Raw genomic sequence first — 12,678 nt, 5'->3', positions numbered from 1 at the left:
GTATCCCCTGCGCGACGCCGAGAAGTGGCAGTGGTCGCGGTCCACGGTGGCCCGAGGTTGGCGGACGTGGGTGCGCGGGGGCTGCGCCGCGGCCTTTGCTTCCCCCAGCCCTCCGCTCTGTACGAGCCTGTAGACCTCGTTCACTCGTGTTTACGGTAAGTATTTACCGAGTGCCCACTGCCGAGGACGGGCAGGTCGTGGGGCACCCTTGCCCCGGGCCCTTGTCTCCTGGCTTCCAGAGAGGGGAGAAAACCGTCGTTTTCTGGTCCTGAGGGGAGCATTGAAAGAAATGGGTCACTCAGCCCATCGCCAGCACTGCCGTTCTGTTGGTTTTCAAACAGCAAGACCCCTAGGGTAGAGGTTCTTAAACCCTTCTATATCATTCATTTTGAAAAATGTAGGGAAGTGCTGTGAGCCATAGAGATAATGGTTTTGTTCAGGAAAACACCAGCACCTGCAGTTTCGTGTGTCATTTCAGGGGGTTCATGGAGTTCCTGAAGTCCACCTGGGGGAACCTAGTAGGGACCTCTAGCCATAGATGCTCACGTCAGTCGAAGCGCCCGTACTTTTTCACTGTCTTACATATTTCACCTTCAAGAAAGATCTTTGGTCCGCGTATACTGCTGGAGAATCGAGGGAGGAACACTCCACTAGGTGTATCTGTATTGCTAGTTGCAACATTCTATTTGTTTAAGTCCTTCCCATCAAGACTACTTCCTAGTCTCAGGTTAAGCATAACCAGACTGTCACCTGCATGGTAGTGTTGTTACGGAAACTGGTCCGGAATACCCAGCAGAAGAACCAAGCGGCACTGGGAGATCTTGGAAGGCAGGAGGTTTATTTTACACTGGTGGGCTCAGAGGAGATCGTTCTCCAGAGGTCTGAGTCCTGAGCTTAAGCAGCAGGGACAACTTATAGTCTGTTTGAGCACCGCAAGCGGGGTGGGAAAAAAAACCCAGAACAGGAGTCTTGTGGCAGGGACTGGAATTCCCCTATCAGTCCTGTTGGCCGTCTTATAACAGATTTCCCCCTATCATTCTCCCCTTTGATGCCCCTTTAAACGGATATAGGCCGTATTAGAGGGTATTATCTTTATTTATTTCGGGCTGGTCCTTTCTCTCAGTTCCCTGACTTTGGTTGTGACTGTTCCTGACTGGTTTATAAAGTAACATCATTTTTCTCTGAGGAAGATGCAGGTGCCCTTTTCTTGGCAGTGAGGAGGTCAAGTGCCCGTCTGTTCTGGAGGGCAACTCCTGCCAGGGAACTTATTTGGCTCTGTAGGGACACTAGGGAGTTGGCCACTCGTTAGTCCCACACAAGAGCCTATGTCCCTATCCCCGTGGCTATCACTGCCCCTAGGAGGACGGGTAGTAACACTGCTCGTTTAGCCCAAGCCTTAAGACTGAAGGGTAATCTAAGCACCAACTTTTATCTTGAGAATCTTTTAATCTCTTTTTCCTGAAGCTTGAGGCATATACTTTAGTGCAAACACTTCCCCCAAATGGCACTGGCAACCTTACTCGCAGGGAAACCAGCAGACTGAAAGAGGTTACACCACATTTAAGCTTTTAAACCCCCCAGATTCTTCCGCAGTGGGGCCCAGATTAGAGGCAATCAAAACCAACAAAACATCCCATCCATAAGAGGAAGGTGATTGCGGACAGGAACCTCTCACTGTTTCCCCAGCTTTCTGGGGCAGCCTCTGCCAATCTGATGGCAAGGAGTAAGAACAGTCTATTTATTTTATAGGACTGGTGAGTCCTCAAGCTTCTGCCCTGCATAGACCAGCCAGCTTCCAGGGTGTGGCTGGAGCAGGGCTGAAGATCGGACTTGGGTCATTCTTCCAAGTCTGAGGCTCCTCGGGATTGGTCCTCTTGACTCCGGAGTGGTGGGCCCGTGGAGTGATACCTGTGACCCTGAGGGCAGTGGGGGTGGCCAGAATAACAGTATGAGGCCCAGTCCACTGTGGTTTGAGAGGATCTTTTTTCCAGTCTTTGACCTAGAGTGAGTCCCTCGGTGAGAAGTGATGTACAGGGGATCCTAAAGAGATTGGTGCTTTCTCTAGGGTATCGTTGAAACTCATTTAGGGTGGCCCCTAACGCTTGAAGTTGTTTTCTTATTTCCTTTCTGGGAGGCTCCCTAACACGGAGGGGGCCTTCCATATATTAGTTCAAAAGGGGAGAAACCTTGAGTTCCTGGTGTGCAATGGACATGCAGGAGGGCCAGGGGCAACAGGTCCGGCCATGGGAGGTCTGTTTCCTGGCAGAACTTGGCTAAGGTTCCCTTGAGGCTGGTCCTTTTCTTGAGCTTTCCCTGAGCTTCGCCCTACTTTCCCTGAGCTTTGAGGCCGGTAAGCATTGTAAAGCTTTGAGGGGGCTGGTTAAAGTTTGTATAATGTCCACAGATCCATTTCCACCGTGGATTGTGGCCGGCAGGCCGAACCGGGGGACAATTTCTTCTTTGAACTCCTGGTGGGGGTCGCGGCGCGGATAAGGGAGGGAGCTGTGTCTACCTCCTTATTAGCTGCCACCTTGGCTCCTTTGCTAGACGATTTCCTCGTGCTGTAGGGTCGTCTCCCTTCTGGTGTCCTTTGCAGTGTAGAACTGTAACTTCTTTTGGAAGCCAGACGGCCTCGAGGAGCTTTAGTGTTTCCTCCTTGTTTTTGATCGCCTTCTCCGCCGTGGTGAGGAGGCCCCTGTCTTTGTAGATTGCCCCATGTATGTGTACAGTAGCAAAGGTGTACCGGGAGTCCGTTGACTCGCTTGTCCTTGCTAATGGCAAGAGCTTGGATTAAGGCATGTCACCGCATACCCTGCCTTTCGAACGCCCTCTGTGATGAAACTGCCACCGTCCCTGAACAAGGGGAGGTCTGGGTTCTCTCGGGCCTGGTCACGCAGATACGGGCGGCTTGCGAAAACTTTCTTGGTCACCTCAGAGCAGTCACGATCTGGTTTCTCTTTCTCGGAAGGTAGGAAAGTTGTGCGGTTCAGCGTCCACACTGTTTTAAGAGTGACCCGTGGATTCTTGCAGAGGAGCCCCTCCTATTGTGCTAGCTGGGAGTTGGAGAGGCGTGAGAGATGTGACAGCATGGGGAACCTTAGTTCTTGTCCCAGGGTGAGTTTCTCTGCCTCCTTAATGAGCAGAACTGTGGCCGCTTGTGCCCTAAGGCATAGTGGCCATCCGCTGCCACTGGGTCCATCCTCTTCGACAGGGCCAACAGGTTCTCTGTGTGAGAACCCTGAGGATGACCTTTTCCTTCTCATGCACAAAGAGAATAAAGGCTCTTCTATATTCGGCAGGCCAAGGGCTGGTTCCTGCCCCAAGGCGGCCTTTATCTCTAGGAAGACAGCTTTGGCCTCCTCTGCCAGACAGGGCATTCTCGATCTGGCCCTAACAGGAGATCATAGAGAGATCTTGCTATTACTGAGAATCTGGGAATCTGGATTCGGCAGAATCCCGCAGCCCCCAGGAATTCTTGTAAGCCCCCTCTTAGTTTGTGTCTGGGGTAGGGAAGTGATGACCTTCTTTTTCTCCAGCTCTAGAGCTCTCTTTCCATGATACCTGATACCCTGAGGTCGACAGAAGTTGGAGGAGGGCCCTGTGCCCTCTGTACAATTCTCTTGGGTATTGCTGGCAAGGAGGAGCTCATCCGCATACTGGAGAAGGGTGCAGTGTGTGGCCTCCCTTTGAAAGCCAGCGAGGTCTCTGGCCAGTGCCTCCCCAAAGAGGGCAGGCGAGTTTTTTAAACCCTTGTGGGAGGCACCTCCAAGTCATTTGCATCTGACGCCCTGTGTCTGCTTCGGTCCGCTTGAAGGCAAACAAGCGTTGGCTTGGGAGGGGGGGGCAGGCGGAGGCAGAAGAAGACATCCTTTAAGTCTAGGCAGGTAAACCATCTGGCAGAGCCTGGAATCTGGCCGAAGAGGGTGTATGGCTTCGGGACCACTGCGTGCAAGGAGACGGTCACTTCTTGAACTGGGTGGATACCCTCCTCCCAGCTTCTCGACTGGCAAAAGTGGGGTGTTCCAGGTTGATTGGCATTCAGCCAGCATGCCTGCTTCTTTGAGTCTTGTCAGGTGTTCTTGGATGCCTGCCCTTGCCTCTTGTGGGAGGGGGTATTGCCACTGTCTCTGCGGTCGAGCCCCTGGGATTAGTTCTACAATGACAGGGGCCGGTGGTGGGCAAGTTGGTGGGGGGGGGGCGGGGGTTGTCCTAGGCCCATACAGTGGGGAGGGCAGTCCTGAATTCAGGTGGGCTGCTCGGTTGGGCCTGGGCACAGGAGAACCTCTATTTTTTAATTCAGTTGGAGGCTGGTGCGTCTTTTGGCCCAAAGGTTATTTGGGCCCCCAGCTTTGAGAGTATATCCTGGCCGAGAGGGATAGGGCACTCAGGTTGGTAGAGGAACTCGTGCCGTACCGTGTGGCCCCCGAGTTTACATAAAAGTCATAGTTTGGCCCCCTACTTTTATTTTGGCTGTGGGCTCATGGGGGCCGAGAAGAAGTGAGCCTGGTCCCCCTCAATCTGAATCTCTTCCTGCCAGGCCTATGAAGTCTTTTTTGCAGGGTTCTTGTGCATATCGGTTGGGTTTCAAGGGCCTTTACCTGGTTGGGACATTTATTCTTTTAATGTCCTTTTTCTTTGCAGTGGGCACATTGATCCCTTGCTAAGGAGGTTTTGGGCTTCCCCCTTTTGGCAGCTGGACCTTCCCTGTCCTTTTGTTGTGGCTCTTTTGTGCCTCGAGGTCAAATGGGTGTAAGCCTCGAGTAGGCTCTCACAATAATCCCCAGGGGATTCCCCTTGGGCTGGGCAGACTCACAGGCTTCTTAGCCCTTGCTCGGATCCCCCGGAGGAGAGCTTCTTGGTACCGGTGGCTGTGGACCGGCACCTGGAGAGTGCTGTGCCTGGCCGAGGGCGCAATCCGGCCACTGATCTAAGGGAGAGAAGATCTGCTGGGTCCAGAGGTGGTGGGGAGACCGAAGGCGGCGGAGTATCGGGAACCGGGAGGTTCATATGGTGGGGGCAAGATTGGTTCTTCCTCTGGATCGCCAGTGAGACCTTGTGGAGGTTGGGACTTCTGTTGACCTTCCTTGAGCTACTTTGTCGAGGTGACGAAGACCCTAGCCTGTCCCTGTTTGTTGCAGGTAGATCACACACAAGGGGGAAGGGTTTGGGCAGTCTCTAACGAGGAGTCGATATATGGGAGCTGATCAGGGTAACCTGGGTCTCTGGCGACAACATGCCAGATGTGGCGGACCGTTGGGACATCCAAGGTTCCCTCTGAGGGCCATCCTACACCAACTCACATGAGGTCCTTAACTTGCCGGTGGTTATATTAATTCCATAGTCTCCTGAAAACACCTTTTTTTCTCTGTCCCGACCCCATAATGTTCCCATGAGACAGAGGTGTAAGGGTGCCCCCTCTAATGAGGAGACCAGTCAGATGCCTGTCTGGCCGTGTCCCGAAGGAACCTGGGTGACACTTAGCTGTAGCAGTCTCAGCTTTGTGACTTACGATCGGAAAGTATTCCGATGCCGGCACACACTGTGTGCTGTTCACCATGGAATTGCAGATGGGTCCACTCAGACTCCGTGGGCTTTTGGGGACCTTACGGGTGCCCGCCAGTGGAGCCACAGAATCGAACTCAGCAGGCAAGCCAGACCGAGTCGCACATTCACACTCACGTACACACCAGAGGTTGCTACATTCCCTCCCACAGAATGTCTCCCTGTGAGACCCCTGAGGTCTCCGGGGAATGATCAGGTTCCCCTTCCACCACTACGGGTGGGCTGGACAGGACAGAATTGGGTCCCAGGCCTTCCGGTATTCGACCTTGGGTCCAGGGCCTCACCTGCTAAGTCTCCTCGAGTCCGGCAGGAATGGCAGAGCAGGCTGGCCCGAGGCTACCGAGCGGGAGACTGCCGAAATCCAGTGAGGGTGCGCCTTCTCCCTTGCGGCTCCTCGTTCCGTCACCGCCTCTCCATTTTCCCAAACCGGTGGCAACAGTGGGCCGGCGCGGTTGGGTTTCCCCGTCGGGGAACCAAATGTTACATAACCTGGTCTGGATCACCAGCGGAAGAACCAAGCGGCACTTGGAGATCTTGGAAGGCGGGAGGTTTATTTTACACCGGCAGGCTCAGAGGAGATCATTCTCCCGAGCATCAGCAGCGGGGACAATTTATAGTCTGTTGGAGCGGGGCAAGCGGGGTGGGAAGAAGAACCCAGAAGGAGAGTCTTCGGGCAAGGTCTGGAATTCCCCTGTGAGTCCTGTCGGCCGTCTAGTGACAGATTTTCCCCTATCAGTGTGAGGGACACCTTCTTACTCAAATCCTTGTCAACCTTGTGGAACATTCCCTTGCCTGCCACGCTTGGCAATTAGTTAGAAGCCATGAACAACCTGATGCCTATCACCAGACCACTGGCCGAGTAAATTTCGGTGAACCTGTTCCATGGACTGCGCTGCATCTGTTGGAAATGTGCCGTGGTTTTCCACGTGCTGATGTGCAGAGATGGTCACTACAGAACTTGAATAAAAGCGTGTTTATGGTACAATATGGCACTATAATCCCACGTTTGTAAAAAGTGTGAAAAGTGTTTTCAAAATTCCAGTATCTGAAGGGAGACAAGAGATAACACGGCACCTGTAGAAAGTAGAACTAGAGACAGGGGCTGTGGTTTTCACTCTGTGCTCCGTACATTTTTGTGGTTTTCAATGAACATTTAAACTTTTTGTGACGCTTGAAACATAGTCCGTAAATATATTCAACATGGGGCTTGAACTCATGACCCTGAGATTGAGAGTTGCATGCTCTTAGGACTGGGCCAGCCAGGTGCCCCTGCTCATTATTCTTCATAACAAAAACTTAAATAAAACCTCATTAACTGGAACGCTTTTTTTTCATTGCAGTGCAGAGGAGTAGGAAAAGGATTTTGAAAATGCAGACTGTGCCCACAGAGAAACACATATGTGAGATTTTCAAATAATATGTGAGGTTTGCCAATACTGGAGAAACAGAACAGACCTGCCTCTGAAGTTAAACACACAGCACAGACCTACCTCTAAACTTAAACACACACACACGCACACACATGCTGCAGGCATCAAGTTGACGCAGATGCAGACTTACGGCCTCAAGCCTTGACTCCCTTGATGTCACACAACAGAAGCCACAATTTAAAAAAATTTGAGCTGAAATGACGGTAAGGCCACTTGCCCAGGAAGGTCTTAGTATTTGCACAACAGCCTTCACACAGGGCGTGACCTAGCTGTGCATCCCCAAGCTCACGTGGCACTTCTGCTTCCTGGAGGGGGTGCCCTCGCACGTGGTCTCTGGGGCTGGCGGTAGAAGCACAGTGGACACTCCCCTCCCACCCCCCACCCCAGGACCATCTGCAGAAGACAGCAGTTAGAAACAGTTCTTAATGCTGCAGGCAGTAGTTAGGAGAAAACAACCTTGTAAGTCAAAGCTAAAATCAGACATCAAAGACCACACAGAACATTTTCCAAGATTGATCTAGTGGTGGCAGGAGGGTATCAAAACACCAAAAATCATAGCTTTGGAACTGCCACGGGTGACGCTTAACGTTGAAGCTAACGTATATCAGCACTAAATTTATGCATGATGTAAGAATCCTGTGAGTGCCTCATATGCCTTCGTAGCACAGGCTCCAGGGCCAGACTGCCTCAGTGAGAATACAGTGCCTACCGTTAACCAGCTGTGTGGCCCTGGCTGAGTGATGTACCTACCCACTTATTCAGCCTTGAAAAAGAAGGAAATTCTGATACATGCTATAGCATGGATAAATCTAGAAAGCATTATGCTAAATGAAGTAAGCCGGACACAAAAGAGCAAACGTATGATTGTACCTATATGATGTACCTAGAATATTCAAGTTCGTAGAGACAGAAGGTAGAGTGGTCATGATCAGGGCCTGGGAGGGGAGGGGAGTAGAGGGTTATTTAGTGCTTAGACTTTCCGTCCAGGATGATGAAAAAGTTCTGGAGATGAGTGCTGGTGATGGTTGTACAATAATGTGAACGTACTTCATGCCACTGAATTGTACACTTAACAGTAGTTAAAATGGTAAATTTGAGGTTACGTTCTACCACCCCAAAAGCCTAAAAAATGCGCATACCCGTTGATTCAGTTATTCTATGTCTAGGACTATCCTAAAGAAATTACTGGATGTATGCAAAGTCGCACTACAAGATGTCCCTCACAGAATTGTTCGTGAAACCAAGAATTGAAAACAACCTAAATGTCTACCAGTAGAAGAGAGAGTAAGTACAAGTGTCGTATGCCCATCCTGTGGCATACCGTGCATCTGATAAGAGTACGCAAGGCCTGTGCGTCTTGATTCACGCGCACTGTTATTTTAAAAAACTGGGAAAATGTGTATCGCATCATACGTACACATAACAAGTACATATACATGCGTAAACACGTCAGGAAATGGGTAGGATGTACAGCCAGCTGTTACCTATAAAAAGGAGAAAAAGCGACATGAGGGGGTGATGGAAAAGTTTCCCCATTTTCTTTGTATACATCTATATTCTTTGAATCTTGTACAGTGGCTGTTTATTTATGTACTACTGTGGTTCTGGTTATGTATTGTTGCATAACCAACACCCCAGAAGTTAGTGGTGTAAAAACAGCCTTTCTCCTCTCACAATTTTGTGGTCAGGGTTTTGAGCAGGGCACAACAGGGACAACTCATGTCTGCTCCATGACTGGAGCTTCAGCTGGGGTGGCTCCCATGTCCAGAGATTGCTGGAAAGGAATGGGACGCTTGACTGGGGTTATGTGTCTGTGGCTTCGGTACTGGCTGTCTGCTGGTGACTCCTTGGTGCTTGCCCCCCTTGTGTCTGCTGGGACTGGAATATCCAAGTGACTTCTTCACCTGCGTGTGGCGTGCCTGCGCTGGGCTGTCTGGAACAGGTAGATTGCTGCACGTCCGTCTCTGTCCGTGTGCATAGCTTGGGCTTCCTCATGGCGTGGCGGTCTCAAGATAATCAGCCTTCTTAAATGGCGGCTGGTGTTCTCAGAGGTAGCATTCCAGGAAGCCCCAGGTGGTGGCTTCAAGACTTCTCAGATAGGCCCAGAAGGTCATGTCCGCTTCGTTCTGTTGCCCAAGCTTGTCACCAAGGCCAGTCTAGGCACCCCTTGTCAATAAGTAATAAGGAATTTGCGGCCATTTTTAACCTACCACACTTAACGTGATGTTAAAAGACTTTCAACAGGAAATTCAACCTGACCCATGATTTATAGTGACCTTCATTAAAGCAGAGCACACCCGCCTCTTTCGTTTCTTTTACCAGTCACTGCAAACGGAGTCTTTTTGGAAATCTTCTACTGGGCCTGTTGCTTCCTTCCAAGTTTCTTATGCCATTCCTCAAATTAATGTCCAGGCCAGTGGTTTTCATCTCTGGCAGCACATTAGAGTCATCTGGAGAGCTTTAAAAAATCTTGATGTCCAGACCAAATACATCAGAATCTCCAGGGGCTGGCACCCAGGTGCTGTGGTCTGAAAGTTTGTGTCTTCTCAAAATTCCTGTGTTGAAATCCTAATGCCTGGTGTGATGGGATTAGATGGTGGGACCTTTGGAGTTTCTTGGGTCGTGAGGGTGGATCCCTCATTAATGGGATTAAGCCTCTTATAAGAGAGACCCCACAGAGCTCCCAAGCCCCCTCTACCCTGTGAGTACCAAAGGTCAGCAGTCTGCAACCCAGAAGAGGGCACTCCCCTGACCATACCGGCACCCTGATCTGCGGCTTCCAGCCTCCAGAACCATGGCAAATAAATTCTGGGGGGTGCCTGGCCGTCTCAGTCAGTGGAGCATGGAGACTCTTGATCTTGGGGTTATGAGTCTGAGCCCCACATTAGGCATCGAGATTATTTAAAATAAAATCTTTTTAAAAAAAGAAAGAAATTCCTGTTGTTTATAACCCACCCAGGCTGTAATATTTTGTTATAGCAGCCCAAATGGACTAAGACAGCGGGTCTCGGAAGTTTTTAATTTTTTTTAATGTCTATTTATTTTTGAGAGAGAGCGTGTGCGCACAAGCACCAGCGAGCAAGCGGGGGAGGGGCAGAGAGAGAGGGAGACACAGAATCCGAAGCAGGCTCCAGGCTCTGAGCTGTCAGCACAGAGCCCGACGTGGGGCTCGAACTCACGAACTGTGAGATCATGACCTGAACCGAAGTCGGACGCTTAACTGACTGATACCCAGGCGCCCCCTCGGGTGTTAGAAGTTTTTAAAGCTCTGCAGATGAATCCATTGTTTACAAGAATCGGAACCACTGGTCTAGACTGTGAGTAACTGACCCGGCACCAGCGGTTTCAGAAGCGGCTGCTTAGCACTTGTCAGCCAGCAGTCCTCGTCGGCAAAGCGGTGGGTTGGCTGTACCACCTGGTCATGGAATTGCGAGAAGCTTTGGCTGATAGTGAGCCTGCGTCCTCCCTTTCCAGGGCTGAGCGCTGTGCGCCACGGAGCCCGCTCGAGCTCTGCATCTTTCACCCTCTGGCCACAGCCAGCTCCGAGGATGAAACGTCTTGGTGAGCGGCTTCTGTCTGTGCTGGGTCTGATGCTTACTCTCTAAGTCCTCTGCCCAGGGACCTTGTTGAACAAAACGGTTGTAAGGACAGAAAGCACGGCACTTTCTGAAATAGCTTCAGTCCCACGGGCTGCCTGCTTGCTTCCCAGGGGAAGCTCTACGCTGTTGGAGCTGCCTGATGGAACTGCAGAGGGAACTTGCAGACCCTGAGTTCCCGGGAGGAGACAGAAGGGAGCCTTTGAGAAGTACAAGTCTCGTGTGAATGGCTCGTCTGTCTGCCAGGAGGGTCTTGAGGAAAAAAAATACAAAGGCCTGAGGGGTACTCCCAGCATCGCAGAGCAGGCGGGGTGGACAGGAAGCCGTGCCAGGGCCAGGACCCCGGGTCCCCACCTCTCGCGTTCCCTGCCGCCCTCCCCGCAGCAGAACCTGCAGCTTTCTTTCTTCCCTTTGTTGTTGGAAGAGACTTCTTCTTGTGGGGGGAGCACACACCCTGATTCAAACCAGCAGCCAGAGATTGGCTGGAATAACCTTGGGAGATAGATAGATTTTTAATAACACAGAACATGAATACCGACGTCACCATCCCCCATACTTAACAAACGTGATGTCTACTTGCTTGATTTTGTTACTTCTATTTTGTGAGAAGGCACCTCCGGACTGTTCACGTGTTGAGAGCCTACGTGTGGTGCCCTGAGGCAGCCAGACTACTTCCGTGGGCTTCTCGAGCTCATTCCTCTAGTCAACCAGGTTGGCTGGGGGCCCTCTAGCATTTGGACAACCCCGAGAGAAACCTTGAAGAGGAGGGACTCCATCCTGCCCAGGGGGAACTATATTGTCCCAGGAGATAAGGCAGTGGAAGCGTGCCCCATCCCCGAGCACACGGCGAGGGGCCACTAGTTCTTTCCTGCTGGCCTCCGCTCTCCCTGCCCCCCAGGAAAGGGCCCCCATTTGGGAGAGATGAAAGAGTTTGTACAGAGTGCAAAGTAGGCATGGACAGGCCTCTCGGGGGCCATTTGGTAAGGGCTCACCTTCATGAAAGGTCTCACCTTTTTAAGTTCTTCCCACCAAAACACCTAGTTGTGTTCTTGTGTTGGATGTTAAAGATGCTAGATGCAAGCACGTAAACTATACCACACTTTTTATAATATTTAATTTTCTAGGAGCCTTAAAAAATGTGGGGGGATAGGCTTTGCTAGTCCTCTAAGAAGTCCTGTCTGACCAACTGGAAAAGACAGGTTGGACCTGTCTCATTCTGGGGATAGAAAAATCCCCCATCTGTGTTGTTCAAACACCCAGCTTTGGGGGCTGGCGGAACTGATCCTAAGTGCTGAGGAGAGGCAAGAGCTGAGCTCCCCTTTCCACGTTGTTCTCCATCTTCAGCGGGCCCTCGGGGAGAGGAAGCACGGAGCTGGGCCTGGAAGCTTAAGTCTGAGCTGTGGGTGTTTCTGAGATTATTCTGCCCAGATAACTAGGCTAGGAGAGAGAGAGGATTTCAGGACAAGTACTCATTTCAGAATTAAAGATCACAGAGTTTCCAGGAGGGCCCTTTGGACCTTTCTTGAGGAACGTGAAGGTGACTGCAGGTGCGGGAGGGCCAGGTGTACTGTCTCTTGCCACTCCCCTCCCATGTTGTGAGCCCCTTGGCCTAGTCACCAGTCTCTTCCCTGATTCCCTTGATTTTAGCCTAGACAACACACTGTGAAAGAATCCCTGCAGGTTCTGGAAGGTCACAATCGAAAAAATCTTAACGTGGTCCCTGCAGGGTTTTTTCTGCTTTCTAGAAGATAAACAGCTATGGCATCTTTGGGAAGACAACTTGGCTGGAGTAAGGGATGAGGCCTCTCCAAGGCCCTTTGGCCTCCTGTTCTCACTGCCACCTTTAATACCTAGGGAGCTGTTAACAATTGCTATATAAAGTCCCTAGAATGTTCTTGTTTGCTTTTACAACCTCTTAACAAGGGAAGAGGAAGTTCAAAAAAAAAAAAAAAAACCACACACAGGGAGGCAGAATGGGAAGCCACCCAAACTCCTCCATCTCACTTCCCCTTCACATAAGCACAAGGGTGCTTCCAAAGATCCAAAAATACTTGAGAGGTCCAAGAGTACATTTATGTCCTACAAATAGA

General features: G+C 50.9%; 1 protein-coding gene across 3 annotated transcripts in view; it reads left to right on the top strand.

Annotated features, from left to right (window-relative positions):
• ZNF263 (zinc finger protein 263) overlaps positions 1 to 12,678 on the top strand; it is a 49,966-nt gene that overhangs the window by 23,812 nt on the left and 13,476 nt on the right. For all 3 annotated transcript variants that reach the window (XM_042972241.1, XM_042972240.1, XM_042972242.1), the window contains one exon: positions 6,903 to 8,276. The gene's annotated coding sequence lies outside the window, so the exon portion shown is untranslated. The remainder of the gene's footprint in view (positions 1 to 6,902; positions 8,277 to 12,678) is intronic.

This window comes from Panthera tigris, chromosome E3, assembly GCF_018350195.1.
Source record: "Panthera tigris isolate Pti1 chromosome E3, P.tigris_Pti1_mat1.1, whole genome shotgun sequence".
Lineage (NCBI taxonomy): Eukaryota > Metazoa > Chordata > Mammalia > Carnivora > Felidae > Panthera > Panthera tigris.
Note: the sequence above shows the minus strand (reverse complement) of the source record. Positions and strands in the feature narration are given on the sequence as shown.